Below are 14492 nucleotides of genomic sequence, written 5' to 3' on the forward strand. Positions count from 1 at the left end.
GATTTCACTTATGTAGGCAGAGATATAAAAGTTCCAGCAGGATTACGTTTTCCATATAAGACAAGGTACATAAGGTGCATATGCCACAGCAATTTGGCTGGTTACGGATTGCTACGTTCTGAGATAGAATACTGTACTACTTTGTGAAAAGTAGTAGTGATCTGAGGGTGTTGTATCTTTGGCACGTTTGGTTGTAATTATTCACAAAAAAAACAAAAGAAAAAAATCAAAGGCAGAAGAGGTTGCAGTTGCATGCATGTGACTCAGATTGCATAGTTACGTTTCTTCAAGGCTCAGGATAACTTAAAGTTCCAACAGCTTTACATTTAAATTTTGTGAGTTGAATTATTAAGTTCCCATTCTCCCCTTTTCATCAAGATCTTTTACAGAAAGCTTCATAGATACATACAAATGGTTTGGTTTCTTTTTTGCTCAGATTAGTCCTGCATTCCTAGGAAGGCTTATTCTTAAAGTTTCGTGTCCCATGGTAGGGAAAATTTGTCACATTATAAACTGATGGGGAATAGGCCAATTAAAACAACATAAGGGAAGTGATTTTGTGATCTGAGTCAGGCTACTTAGTTACATCTTCAACTAATGTAATTTTTGAGTGAATATTTGTTATTTTAGTCTTTTTGGTCATAGATTGACTCCAGTGGAAACAAATACTGCAGCAGCAGTAAAGACAAAAACAGGACAAAATGCAAAAAAAAAAAAAAAAAAAAAAAGATTGTAATTCCTAGAATAAGTATTAGTTTTTACTACCAAGTTTCCCAAGATCCAAACCAGCTGCTTAGCCAATCATTTAGAAAAGATGTTGGATCTGAAATGTTAGTTATTTGTGTTTTTATATTAGCCATTAACTTAGTGATGTTATCCAATTCATTTGGGATACAGACATAGCAATCAGTCTTCATGGTAGAGCAGGTTTCCCCTTAGGCTACAGTGAGTATGTCTATACTAACACATTTCTGTAACACAGCCTTTCTCATAAAAGTGATTTAATTGGAGAGATAAGATGACTGACTAGACACAGCCAGGAAATGCCTCTCCCACTGAGAAAAACCATAATATTGAGTAAACCATCACACTTTAAACATATCTTTTGAGAAAAAAAACACTGAAAGTCAATAGAGAGGCAAAGCAAACATGGATATTGAAGACGGAGGAAGCTGGGAAGCTTGTATGGAGTCATTGAGTGCCAGGACCAGCTCCTAGTCCTGAGCAGGTCCTAAGGAAAGGGTAAGTGAAGAAACTACAGGGCACCACTCTCCCACTGTAGACCTCTGGTTTCCTAGCTATAAGAGATTTCATGACCCGTATGGACATTTGAATTGGCAGGGGGAACAGCCCAGAGAATACGCAGAGGCCCAGTAGGTTTAACACACAGGACAACTGTAGCAAATCGTGATCATAGGTGCTCGTCCCTCAAGGCTCTCCAACTTGTTCTGAATGATCACAGCCTCTGCTGAATGCCTGGCTGGGAGAGAGCAAGATTGCCTTTTCTGCAGGACCAGAGCATATCTGATCTGCATTCTCCCTTGCTTGCCAGTCCCTGCCACGGTTACCTGGCTGCTCCTGCAAAAGCATACACACAGCATAACTACTATTGCCCCAATTTTGTGTTCTGCTGGTGACCTGGGAAAAGCATGGTCCCCAAAGTACAGCTGGTGCTCAACCCTGAGGGGCCAGAGGACAAAGCCACAGGCCTGATCACAACCAACCCCACCCCGAGTCTCAGCACACTTCTCAGGGGTATTGAGCTGAGATCTGTGCCCTGACCTCCAGTGAGAGAGGAGCCTCCATTCCCAGAACACTGAGGAGGGTGAGTCACAGGTTTGAGTTCTGGCATGAGAACTAGGCATTCCTCCCCCTGCAAGACTGTCCCAGGAATGGTGTAGCCTGTGTACCAACCATAGCCTCTGCCTGACGGAGCTCTGAGGCCCGGAATAGCTAACAGCCCAGTGATCTGGGCACAGAAGGCTTGGGACAAAACTAGCTGGCTGGACCTGATCCTGGGATAGACATCAGAGGAAGACCACATTGAGAGAGTACAAGCTGGATGGTTCCTACAGTCATTTGACGGGCAAAAATCCCCAGGTCCCAGGTACCACACAAACTGCAAATCCACAACACCACTGCCCTGCCAGGGAATCCTTCACCCTTAAACCCTTGCGTCAACAGACCACCCAGCAACATACCCCACAACCCGCTCTGACTCTGCCAAGCTCAGAGGACCAGCAGGCCCCTGGGGAATTAAAGGAGAGGAGGGTGTGCACCTTGCCAGGACCTCCACTGGGGCTAAGGAAACATGGGCATGGTGTTGGAGTGATTGGAGGGGGATCCCCCAAGGCCCAGGAAAATACTTGATGAGGGAGTCATCTCTCACCTGCGCCCCATCTCCATCTCCCCAGAGTATTGTTGTGAACATACTGAAGTACAAAAGAGGTGCACTGCTGAGTAACAGCCTATCTGCCAGACCCTACCCTTAAGCACCATCTACTGGATCACAGCCTGAATTATACCACCACACCAAAATAAAATCCTTCAGCACACATCACCTCTGAAACCGAAGCAGAAAACTAGCCACAACCAAGGAACCTGTACAGAGCCTTTACTCTCTGAAACCACCGAGAAATGAAGCCAAGAAGCTATACACAACACGCACCACAGTCAAATCCTTAAGGGAAACAAAGAATAAAAACACAAAAATCCCCCTTCGAACAATAGCAATTTCAAAAAGATAAATACCAGCTCTCTTAGATGGAAAAGAATCAGCAAAAGAACTCTGTCAATTCCAAAAGTCAGAGTGTTTTATTACCTTCAAAGAATTGCACTAGGTCCCCAGCCATGGATCCTAACCAAGCTAAAATGTCTAAAATAACAGATATAGAATCCAGAATCTGAAAGGAAACTCAATGAGATTCAAGAGAAAGTTGAAACCCAATACAGGGACGCCAATAAAATGATCCAAGTATTGAAAGATGACATAGTCATTTTAAGAAAGAGCCAAACAGAGCTTCTGGAATTAAACAATTTACTACAGGAATTTAAAAATACAGTTAGAAGTCTTAATAAAGGATTAGAGAGGAAGAGGTGGAGCAAGATGGCAGAATAAAAGGATCCACTGATTATCCTCCCTTCAAGGACATCAATTTAACAACTTCTACACACACACACACACACACACACACACACACAACCTTTTTAAAAACAAAAAACAGGTGAGTACTCACAATACCGGGTTTTAACTTCATATTGCTGAAAAAGTAGAAAAAATAGTTTTGAACTGCCAATGCCACCCCTCCCCTACACCCCAGCAGCAATGACATGGTGTGGAGAGCATTTCTGTGTGTTGGAGAAAAAAGAGTGCAGTAATTGTGAGGCGCTCAACTCAGTGTTGCCCTGATAGAACAGAAAGAAAAAACAGACAAAACCAGCTGATGCTTGCCAGTGAAGGGAGCATTTATACCAGCTCAGGGCAAGGCAAAATTGCTAATCCCAACAGTCCAAACTCCACTTACAGGCAAGTATCGCTACCATGAGATAAAGTATTCTGGGCTTCCAAGTAAACCTGAAAGGTAGTCCAGGCCAAGACCACAAATCCTAGGAGTGTCCTAGTGCTGAACTAGGCCAAGAGACAGTGGACTGGGGTTGGGAGGTACATAACCTACTGAGTCACAAACTGGGGTGGCTAAGGAAGTGCTGGCATCACACCTCCCTTATCCTCAGCCTGCACAACTCACAGGTCCAAAAGAGACCGCTTCTTTCTGTTTGAGGAGAGAAGAGAGAAGACTGGGGAGGACTTCTTCTTGCATCTTGGATACCAGCTCAGCCACAGCAGGATAGGGCACCTGTCAGAGTTTTGAGGCCCCTTTTTTCAGGCTTCAGCTCAAAGATGACATTCCGCTCAAAGATGACACCCTGGGCCAAACAGGGAACCTGCTGCTTTAAAGGGAAAGAACCAGTCCTGGTACAATGCATCACCTGCTAACTAAAGATCCCTTGGGCTCTTAATAACCAGCAGCAATACCCAGATACTAGGCCAAGAGCCTTCGGTGAGACCCTGAGACTTACTGGCTTCAGGTAAGACTTAGCACATTGCCAGCTGTGGTGGCTAAGAGGCGAGAATCCGTTTGATTGACAAAAGCAGAGGAAAAAGTAAAGGGGTTTTTGTCTTCCACCTTAGGTACCAGCTTGCCCTCAGAATGGTAGAGCACCAAGTGAACTCTTGGGGTCACCAATTCAAGGATGTGGCTCTGGGATGATACTTCTGGACCTGCCCTGGGCCAGAGGGGAGCCTACTGCCCTGAAAGGTGAGTCCCAGGACAGGGAGCATTCAGCAGAAGCTGACTGAAGAGCCCGTGGGCCTTAAGGGAGCATTGGCAGTAGTCTGTCAGTAATCCCCATGGGCCTGTGGTGGTAGTGGCCACAAGGTGAGGCCCCTCTGCCTGGAAAAGGGGAAGGATGAGAGGGAAAGACTGCATTTTATAGTTCAAGTGTCAGCTCAGATGGAGTACTATAGAATACCAGGTTAACTGCTAAGGTTTTTGACTTTAGTCCTAGGCTCCCATACAGCACTTCTGAACGTGCCCAGAGCCAGGGAGAATTTCCCATCCTGAAGGGAAGGACACAGGCCTGACTGTCTTTATTATCTGCTGATTGTAGAGACTCAGAGCTTTCAGCAAACACAGGAGGTAGCCAGGGAAGTGGTTGCATCAGTCCTTGGGCAAGACCCAGTACTGTGCTGACTTCAGGTTTGACCCAGTGCAGTCATAGTGCTGGTGGCCACCGGCGTGCTTGTGTCACTCCACTCTCAGATCCAGGTGGCTCAAAATAGAGAGAGAGGGAGGAAGAGAGAGACTCTGTTTGCTTGGGGAAATGTAAGGGAAGGGAACAAGAGTCTCTGCCTGGTTGAAAATTTAGAGAATTATCCTGGATCTTGTACAAGATAATCAAAATGATGCCTCCGTGAGTCAGCAAGAACCACAGCATTAGTGGGATTGGGGTATTTCCTAAAGCAGTCATGTCTTAGATCACAACACCCAATTCCTTTCAAATAACTAGAAAGCCTTCTCAACAAGGATTAATACAAACAAGCCCAGGCTGCAAACACTATAATAAATGCATAACTCTTAAATGCCCAAATACAAGAACATTTATATGTATCAAAGAAAACGAGAAAAACATGACCTCACCAACTAAACTAAATAGGGCACCAGAAAAAATTACTGGATAAACATTGATATGTAACCTTTCAGACAGAGAATTGAAAATAGCTGTGTTGAGAATATTCAAAGAAATTCAAGATAACATAGAGAAGAAATTCAGAATTCTATCAGATAAATTTAATGAGGAGACTGACATGATTAAAAAGAATCAAGCAGAAATTTTCTGGAGTTGAAAAATGCAATTAACATACTGAAAAATGCATCAGAGTCTTTTAATAGCAGAATTCATCAAGCAGAAATAAGTAATGTACTTGAAGAAGGGCTATTTGAAAATACAGTCAGCGGGGATGAAAGAAAAAAGAATAAAAAATTATGAAGCATGCTTACAGGAGTTAGACAACAGACCCAAAATGGAAAATCTGAATTATTGGCCTGAAAGAGCAGGTAGAGAATGGGGCAGCAGTATTATTCAAAAGGATAATAAAACAGAACTTCCTAAACCTACACAAAGACATCAATATCCAAGTAAAAGAAAGTTACAAAACATCTAGCAAATTCAACCCAAAGAAGACTACCTTGAAGCATATAATAATCAAACCCCCAAAGATCAAGGATAAAAAAGGCATCCTAATAGCAGCAAGAGAAAAGAAACAAATAACATACAATGAAGCTTCAATACATCGACAACAGACTTTTCAATGGAAATCTTACAGGCTAAGAAAGAGTGGCATGACATATTTAAAGTGCTGAAGGGAAAAAAAAATTTACCCTAGAATAGTATATGCAGCAAAAACATTATTCAAACATGAAAAAATAAAGACTTTCCAAGACAAAAGCTGAAGGATTTTATCAACACCAGACCCGTTTTGCAAGAAGTGCTAAAGAGAATACTTCAATCCAAAAGAAAAGGACATTAATGAGCAACAAGTCATCTCCCGAAGGTACAAAATTCATTCGCAATAGTAAGTACACAAAAAACAGGAAATTATAACACTGTAACTGTGGTGTATAAATTACACTTATCCTAAGTAGAAAGAATAAATGAAGCATTCAAAAAAAAAAAAAAAAAACTACAACAACTTTTCAAGACATAGACAGTGCAATAAGATATAAATAGAAACAACAAAAAGGTAAAATGTAGGGAACATGGATAAGGCATAGAGTTTTTATTAGTTTTCTGTTTACTTGTTTGTTTATGCAAACTGTTAAGTTGTCATCAGCTTAAAGTAATATGTTGTAAGACACTATTTGCAAGCCTCATGGTAACCTCAAACCAAAAAATATACAACTGATACACAAAAATATATAAAGCAAGAAACAAAATCATATCACCAGAGAAAATCACCTTCACTAAAAGAAAGACAGTGAAAAAAAAGAAAAGAAAAGAAAAGAAAAGAAAGGAAAAGAAAAGAAAAGAAAAGAAAAGAAAAGAAAAGAAAAGAAAAGAAAGAAAGAAAGAAAGAAAGAAAGAAAGAAAGAAAGAAAGAAAGAAAGAAAGAAGGAAGGAAGGAAGGAAGGAAGGAAGGAAGGAAGGAAGGAAGGAAGGAAGGAAGGAAGGAAGAGAAAAGAAAGAAAAGACTACACGACAATCAGAAAACAAAAAAAAAATGGCAGGGGTAAGTCTTTACATATCTATAGTATCCTTGAATGTGAATGGGATAAACTCTCCAATCAAAAGACATAGAGTGACTGAATAAATAATAGAACAAGACTCATTGATATGTTGCCTACAAAAAAAAACACACTTTACCTATGAATACACACATAGACTGAAAATAAAGGAATGGAAAAAGACATTCTATGCCAATGGAAACCAAAAAAGTGTAGGATTCACTATATTTATATCAGAAAAAAATAGATTTCAAGACAAAAACTATATGAAGAGACAAAGAAGGTCACTATATAATAATAAAGGGGTCAATTCAACAAGAGGATATAATAATCTTAAATATATGTACTGACCACTGGAGTATCCAGATATATAAAGCACATGTTAGAGTTAAAGAGAGAGATAGACTCCAATACAATAATAGTTAGAGATTTCAATACTCTACTCTCAGCATTGGACAGATCTGCCAAACATAAAATCAAAAGAGTCATTCGATTTATTCTGCACTATAGACCAAATGGTTCTAATAGGTATTTACAGGATATTTCAACCAGCAACTGCAGAATACACATCCTTTTCCTCAGCATATGGATTATTCTCAAGATAGACCATATACTGGATCACAAAACACATCTTAAAACGTCCCCAAAATTGAAATAACATCAAGCATCTTTTCTGACGACAATGGAATAAAACTAGAAATCAATATCCAAAGAAATGTTGGAAACTAAACAAACACATGGAAGTTAAACAATATGCTCCTGAATGACCAGTGGGTCAAAGAGGAAATTACAAAGGAAATTTTAAAATGTCTTGAAATGAATTATAATGGAAACACAACATACCAAAACCTATGAAATACACCAAAAACATACTAAGAGGGAAGTTTATAGCTATAAGTGTCTACATTAAAAAAAGAACTTCAAACAAACAACCTGACAAAGCAAGAACAAACAAAATCCAAAATTTGTAGAGGAAAAGGAATAATAAATATCAAATGAAAAATAAGGGCAAATGAAATGAAAAACAATATAAAATATCAATGAAACAAAAAGCTATTTTTGAAAAGTTAAACAAAATTGACAAACGTTTACCCAGACTAACTAGGAACAAAAGAGAGAAGATTTAAATAAATTAAATCAGAAATTAAAAAGGAGACATTACAATTGATACTGCAGAAATTCAAAGGATCATTAGTGGCTACTATGAGCAACTATATGCCAATAAATTAGAAAATCTCAAAAAAAAAGAAAAATTCTGGGACACATAAAATCTATCAATATTGAAGCAGGAAGAAATCCACAACCTGAACAGAATACTAACAAGTAACAAGATAGAAACCATAATAAAAAGTCTCCCAGTAAAGAAAAGCCCAGGACCTGATGGCTTCATGGCCGAATTCTACTAAACATTTAAAGAGGAACTAACACCAATCCGATTCAAACTATACCAAAATATAGAAGAGTAGGAAAAACATCCAAACTAATTTTATCTGACTTTTCTACAGAGCTATAGTAACCAACGTAACATGGTACTGGCATAAAAACAGACACATAGACGAATGGGACAGAATAGAGAACCCAGAAAGAAATCTGCATACCTACAATGAACTCATTTTTTACTAAGGTGCCAAGAACATACACAGGGGAAAAGATAGTCTCTTCAATAAATGGTGCTGGCCAAACAGGATATTCATATGCAGAAGAATGAATATAGACACATATCTCTTGCCATATACAAAAATCAAATCAAAATGGATTAAAGACTTAAATCTAAGACCTCAAACTATGAAGCTACTATAGGAAAACATTAGAAAAAAAAAATCTCCAGGACATAGGACATGTGCCTGGGCAAAAATTTCTTGAGCAATATGCTACAGTCAGAGTCAACCAAGACAAAAATGGACAAATGGGATTGCATCAAGTTAAGAAACTTCTACATGCAAGGATACTATCAACAAGTGAAGACACAACCCATAGAATGAGAGAAAATATTTGCAAACTACTCATCTGCCAAAAGATTAAAAACCATTATATATAAAGAGCTCAAACAACTCTATTGAAAGAAACTAATAATCTGGTCAAAAAAATGGGCAAAAGATTTGAATAGACATTTCTCAAAAAAAGACACACAAGGCCGGGTACGGTGGCTCAAGTCTGTAATCCCAGCACTTTGGGAGGCCGAGACGGGCGGATCACGAGGTCAGGAGATCGAGACCATCCTGGCTAACACGGTGAAATCCCTTCTCTACTAAAAAATACAAAAATCTAGCCGGGCGAGGTGGCGGGCACCTGTAGTCCCAGCTACTGGGGAGGCTGAGGCAGGAGAATGGCGTAAACCTGGGAGGCAGAGCTTGCAGTGAGCTGAGATCCGGCCACTGCACTCCAGACTGGGCGACAGAGTGAGACTCTGTCTCAAAAAAAAAACAAAAAAAAGACACACAAATAGCAAGCAGGCATATGAACAGCTTCTCAACATCATTATGATCAGAGAGAGGCAAAACAAGACTATAATGAGATATCATCTCATCCCAGTTAAAATGGCTTATATCCAAAAGACAGGCAATAACAAATGCTGTTGAGGATGTGGAGAAAAGGGAACCCTTGTACATCATGTTTTTTTTGGAATGTAAATTAGTACAACCACTATGGAGAACAGTTTGGAGATTCCTTAATAAATTAAAAGTAGCGCTACCATATGATCCAGCTATCTTACTCCTAGGTGTAGTCCCAAAACAAAACAAATCAGTATATCAAAGGGACATCTACACTGTCATGTTTTTGCAGCACTATTTATTATAGCCAAGATTTTTAGACTACCCCTAAGTGTCCACCGAAAGATTAATGGATAAAGAAAATGTGGTATACATATACTATAGAATACTACTCAGCCATAAAAAGGAATGAGAGTCTGTCATTTGCAACAACATGGAGGGAACTGAGGATCATGTTGTTAACGGAAATAAGCCAGATGCAGAAAGACAAACATCACATGTTCTCACTTATCTGTGGGATCTAAGAATCAAAACAATTGAGCTCATGGAGATAGAGTAGAAGAATGGTTACCAGAGGCTGGGAAGAGTATTGAATGGGTGGGGAGCTGAATATAGGTAATATGTACCAAAACAATCTTAGAGAGAATGAATAAAACCTACTATTTGATAGCACAACAGGGTAACTATAGTCAATAATCATTTCATTGTAGATTAGAAATAACTTTAAGAGTATAATTGGATTGTTTATAACACAAAGGATAAATGCTTGAGGGATGGATACCCTATTCTCCATTATGTCATTATTTCGCATTGCATGCACGTATCAAAACATCTCCTATATGGCGTAAATATATACACCTACTATGTACCCACAAAAATTTAAAAATTAAAAAAACAGATTAGAACAAGCTAAGAAAATAATTTCAGAGTTCAAAAACTTGTCCATTGAATAAACCCAGTCAGGCAATAACAATAAAAAAGTTTGAAACATAAACAAAACCTCCAGGAAATAAGAGAGCAAACCTACAACACATCAGCATTCCTGAGAGAGAAGGAGAAAGTAAACATTTTGGAAAATATATTTGAGGATACAGTCCACAAGAATTCCCCAATATTACTACAGGTTGAGACACAAATTTAAGAAACTCAGAAAATCCCCATGAGATGTTATAGAAAATGACCATCCCTAACACTAATACACACAATCATCAGACTTTCCAAAGTGAATGCAAAAGAAAAATTTTAAATCCAGCTAGAGAAAAGGGTCATATCACTTACAAAGGGAACCATGGCACGCTAACAGAAGACTTCTCTGCAGAAGCCTTACAAGGCAAAAGAGATTGGGGTCATATTTTTAGTATCCTTAAGGAAAAGAAATTCCAACCAATAATTTCATGTCCAGTCAAACTAAGCTTCATGAGCGAAGGAGAAATAAAATATCTTCTAGACAAAGAAACACTAAGGAAATTTCTTATCACTAGAACAGTCTTTCAAGAGTTTCTTAAGGGAGTTCTAAACTCGGAAACAAAAGAATGATACCTGCTACCACAAAAACACACTTACGTACATAGCCTATGGTCCCCATAAAGCAACTACACAATAGAGACTACAAAGCAACCAGTTAACAACACAATGAAAGGAACAAAATGTCATATATCAATATTAATCTTGAAAAGAAACCCTTCTGAGTTTTTGTTTTTTTTTTTGAGACGGAGTCTCGCTCTGTCGCCCAGCCCAGGCTGGAGTGCAGTGGCGCGATCTCGGCTCACTGCAAGCTCCGCCTCCCGGGTTCACGCCATTCTCCTGCCTCAGCCTCCCGAGTAGCTGGGACTACAGGCGCCCACAACCGCGCCCGGCTAATTTTTTGTATTTTTAGTAGAGACGGGGTTTCACCGTGGTCTCGATCTCCTGACCTTGTGATCTGCCCGCCTCGGCCTCCCAAAGTGCTGGGATTACAGGCGTGAGCCACCGCGCCCGGCCAAGAAACCCTTCTGAATGTCCCACTTAAACAGCACAGTGGCAAGTTGGATAAAAAAAATAAGACCTAAGCTTCTGCTATCTTCAAGACACCCATCTCACAAGTAATGATAGCCACAGCCTCAAAAGAAATGGATGGAGAAAGCTCTATCATGCAAATGAAAAACAAAAAGAGCAGGGAACCCTATTGTTAAACAAGATAAAGCAGATGTTAAACTAACAACTGTTATAAAGGACAAAGTCATTACATACAGATAAAGGGTTTGATTCAACAAGAAGGCTTAAATATATATTATATAAATATATGTACATATATAATATATAACATATATAACATATATAATATATAATATTATCTTAAATCCCACAGATACTATATAAAATATATATAATATGTTAGATTATATATAAAATATATATAATATGTTAGATTATATATAAAATATATAATATGTTAGATTATATATAAAATATATAATATGTTAGATTATATAAAATATATATAATATGTTAGATAATATATAAAATATATATATGTTAGATAATATATTATATACAATATATAATTAGATATATATTAGATATATATTAGATAATATATTATATACAATATATATATTAGATAATATTATATACTATATATATATTAGATAATATATTATATACAATATATAATATATTAGATAATAATTATATACAATACATATTAGATAATATATTATATATCATATAAAATATATAATATAGATAATATATTATATATAAAATATACAATACAGATAATATATTAGATATCATATAAAATATATAATATAGATAATATATTAGATATATAAAATATACAATATAGATAATATATAATATATAAATATATTTATTTATGTTTATATTATATAAGAACATATATAATATAAATATACATATATATACACATATATATACACACCTACACACAACCAATATTTGAGCAACTAGATTCAGAAAACAAGAACATCTAGATCAACAAAAAGGCAGCCACACAATAGTGGGGGACTTCAATACTCCACTGGCAGTGTTAGAAAGATTATCAGGGCGGAAAACTCACAAATAAATTCTGGACTTACATTTCATACTTGACCAATTGGACCTAGTACTCATCTATAGAATACTTTACCCATGAACCACAGAATACACTTCCTTCTCATCTTGTATTCTAAAACTGGCCACATGTTCATCCATAAAGCAAGTCTCAATAATCTTTTTAAAATATAAATTATATCAAGCATACTTGTAGAGAACAGTAGAGTAAAAATAGAAATCAATACCAAGAAGATATCTCAAAATCACAAAAGTACATGGAAACTAAACAACTTATTTCTGAATGTCTTTGGATAGACAGCAACATTAAGGCTGAATTCAAAACATTATTTGAAATTAATGAAAACAGTGGGACAATATATCAAAATCTGTGGGATGCAGCAAAAGCAGTGGTAAGAGAAAAGTTTAGAGCACTAAATGCCTACGTCGAAAAATGAGAAAGGTCTCAATAAATAATCTAACATTGTACCTAGAAGAGCTAGAAAACTAGAAACTAACCGCAGAGCTAGCAGAGGAAAAGAAATGACTAAAATCAGATGAGAAATAACAAAATTGAGACCCCCGCAGAAAGCAAAGGATCAAAAAAACCAAAAGTTGTTTCTTTGAAAGAAGAAGCAATATCAACAGACCACTAGCTAGATTAGCAAAGGAAAAAAGAAAGAAGATCTAAGTAAACATCATCAGAAATGACAAAGATGACAACACAATTGATTCCACAGAAATAGAAAATATCCTCAGAGACTATTACAAATATTTCTACACACACAACCTAGAAAATCTACAGGAAATGTACAAATTCCTGAAATCACATGACCATCCAAGATTGAACCAGGAAGAAATTAAGCCCTGAACAGACCAACAATGAGTTACAAAATTGAATCGGTAATAAAAAACCTACCAATAAGAAAAAAGCCCTGGACCAGATGGATTCACAAGTGAATCCTACTATACCTAAAAGAAGAGTTGGTACCAAGCCTACTGAAATTATTCCAAAATATTAAGAAGGGAGGATTCCACCACAGCTCATTCTACAAAGCCAGTATTATCATGACACCAAAATCTGGCAGACACATGAAAACACACACACACACACACACACACACACACACACACACACACCCCAATATCCTTGAAGAATGTAGATACAAAAATTCTCAACAAAATGCTAGCAAACTAAATCCAGCAGCAGATCAAAAAGTTAATTCACGAAAATCAAATAGGTTTTATTCCTGGGATGCAAAGTTGGTTCAATATATGCAAATCAGTACATGTGATTCACAACATAAACAGAATTAAAAACAAAAAAATGAACATCTCAACAGATGCAGAAAAAGCTTTTATAAAATCCAATATCCCATCATAATAAAAACCTTCAACAAACTAGGCATCACAGAGCATACCTCAAAATAACAAGAGCCATCTATGACAAACTCACAGCCAACATCATACTGAATAGGCAAAAGCTAAAAGCTTTCCCCTTGAGAACTGCAACAAGACACAAGGATGTCTGTCCACTCTCAACACTCCTATTCAAGATAATACCGGAAGACTTAACCAGAGAAATTAGGAAAGAGAAAGAAATAAAAAGGATGCACATATGAAAATAAGCCAAACTATCTCTTTTCTGACTATATGACTGTACAGCTAGAAAAACCTAAAGAGTTCACCAAATGCTTCCTAGAACTGATAAATAACTTCAGTAAAGTTTCAGGATATAAAATTAATGTATAAAAATCAGTATTATTTCTATACATCATTAACATTTAAGCCAAGAGCGAAATCAAGAATGGAATACAATCCCGTTTATGATAACCAAGGAAACCTTAGGAATACAGCTAACCAAGGAGGTAAATGATCTTTATAAGGATAACTACAAAATATTGCTGAAACAAATCAGAAAAGACAAAAACAAAGGGAAAAACTTTTCATGCTAATGGATTGGAAGGTCCATGTCATTAAGAAGGCTGTACTGCTCAAAGCAATCTACACATTCAATGCAATTCAAATCCAAATACGAAAGTTGTTTTTCACAGAATTAGAAAAAAAACAACCCCAAAATTCATATGGAACCATAAAAGAGCCCAAATAGCCAAAGCAATCCTACATTTAGAAAAAAAAGCTAGAGTTATCATATTACCTGGCTTTAAAGTATACTACAAAGCTA

General features: G+C 37.2%; 1 long non-coding RNA gene across 1 annotated transcript in view; it reads right to left on the reverse strand.

Moving 5' to 3' along the window:
- Positions 1 to 14492, reverse strand: part of LOC135969043 (uncharacterized) — a 309091-nt gene that overhangs the window by 212313 nt on the left and 82286 nt on the right. The gene's annotated exons all lie outside the window — the stretch shown is intronic.

Source organism: Macaca fascicularis, chromosome X (assembly GCF_037993035.2).
Source record: "Macaca fascicularis isolate 582-1 chromosome X, T2T-MFA8v1.1".
NCBI lineage: Eukaryota > Metazoa > Chordata > Mammalia > Primates > Cercopithecidae > Macaca > Macaca fascicularis.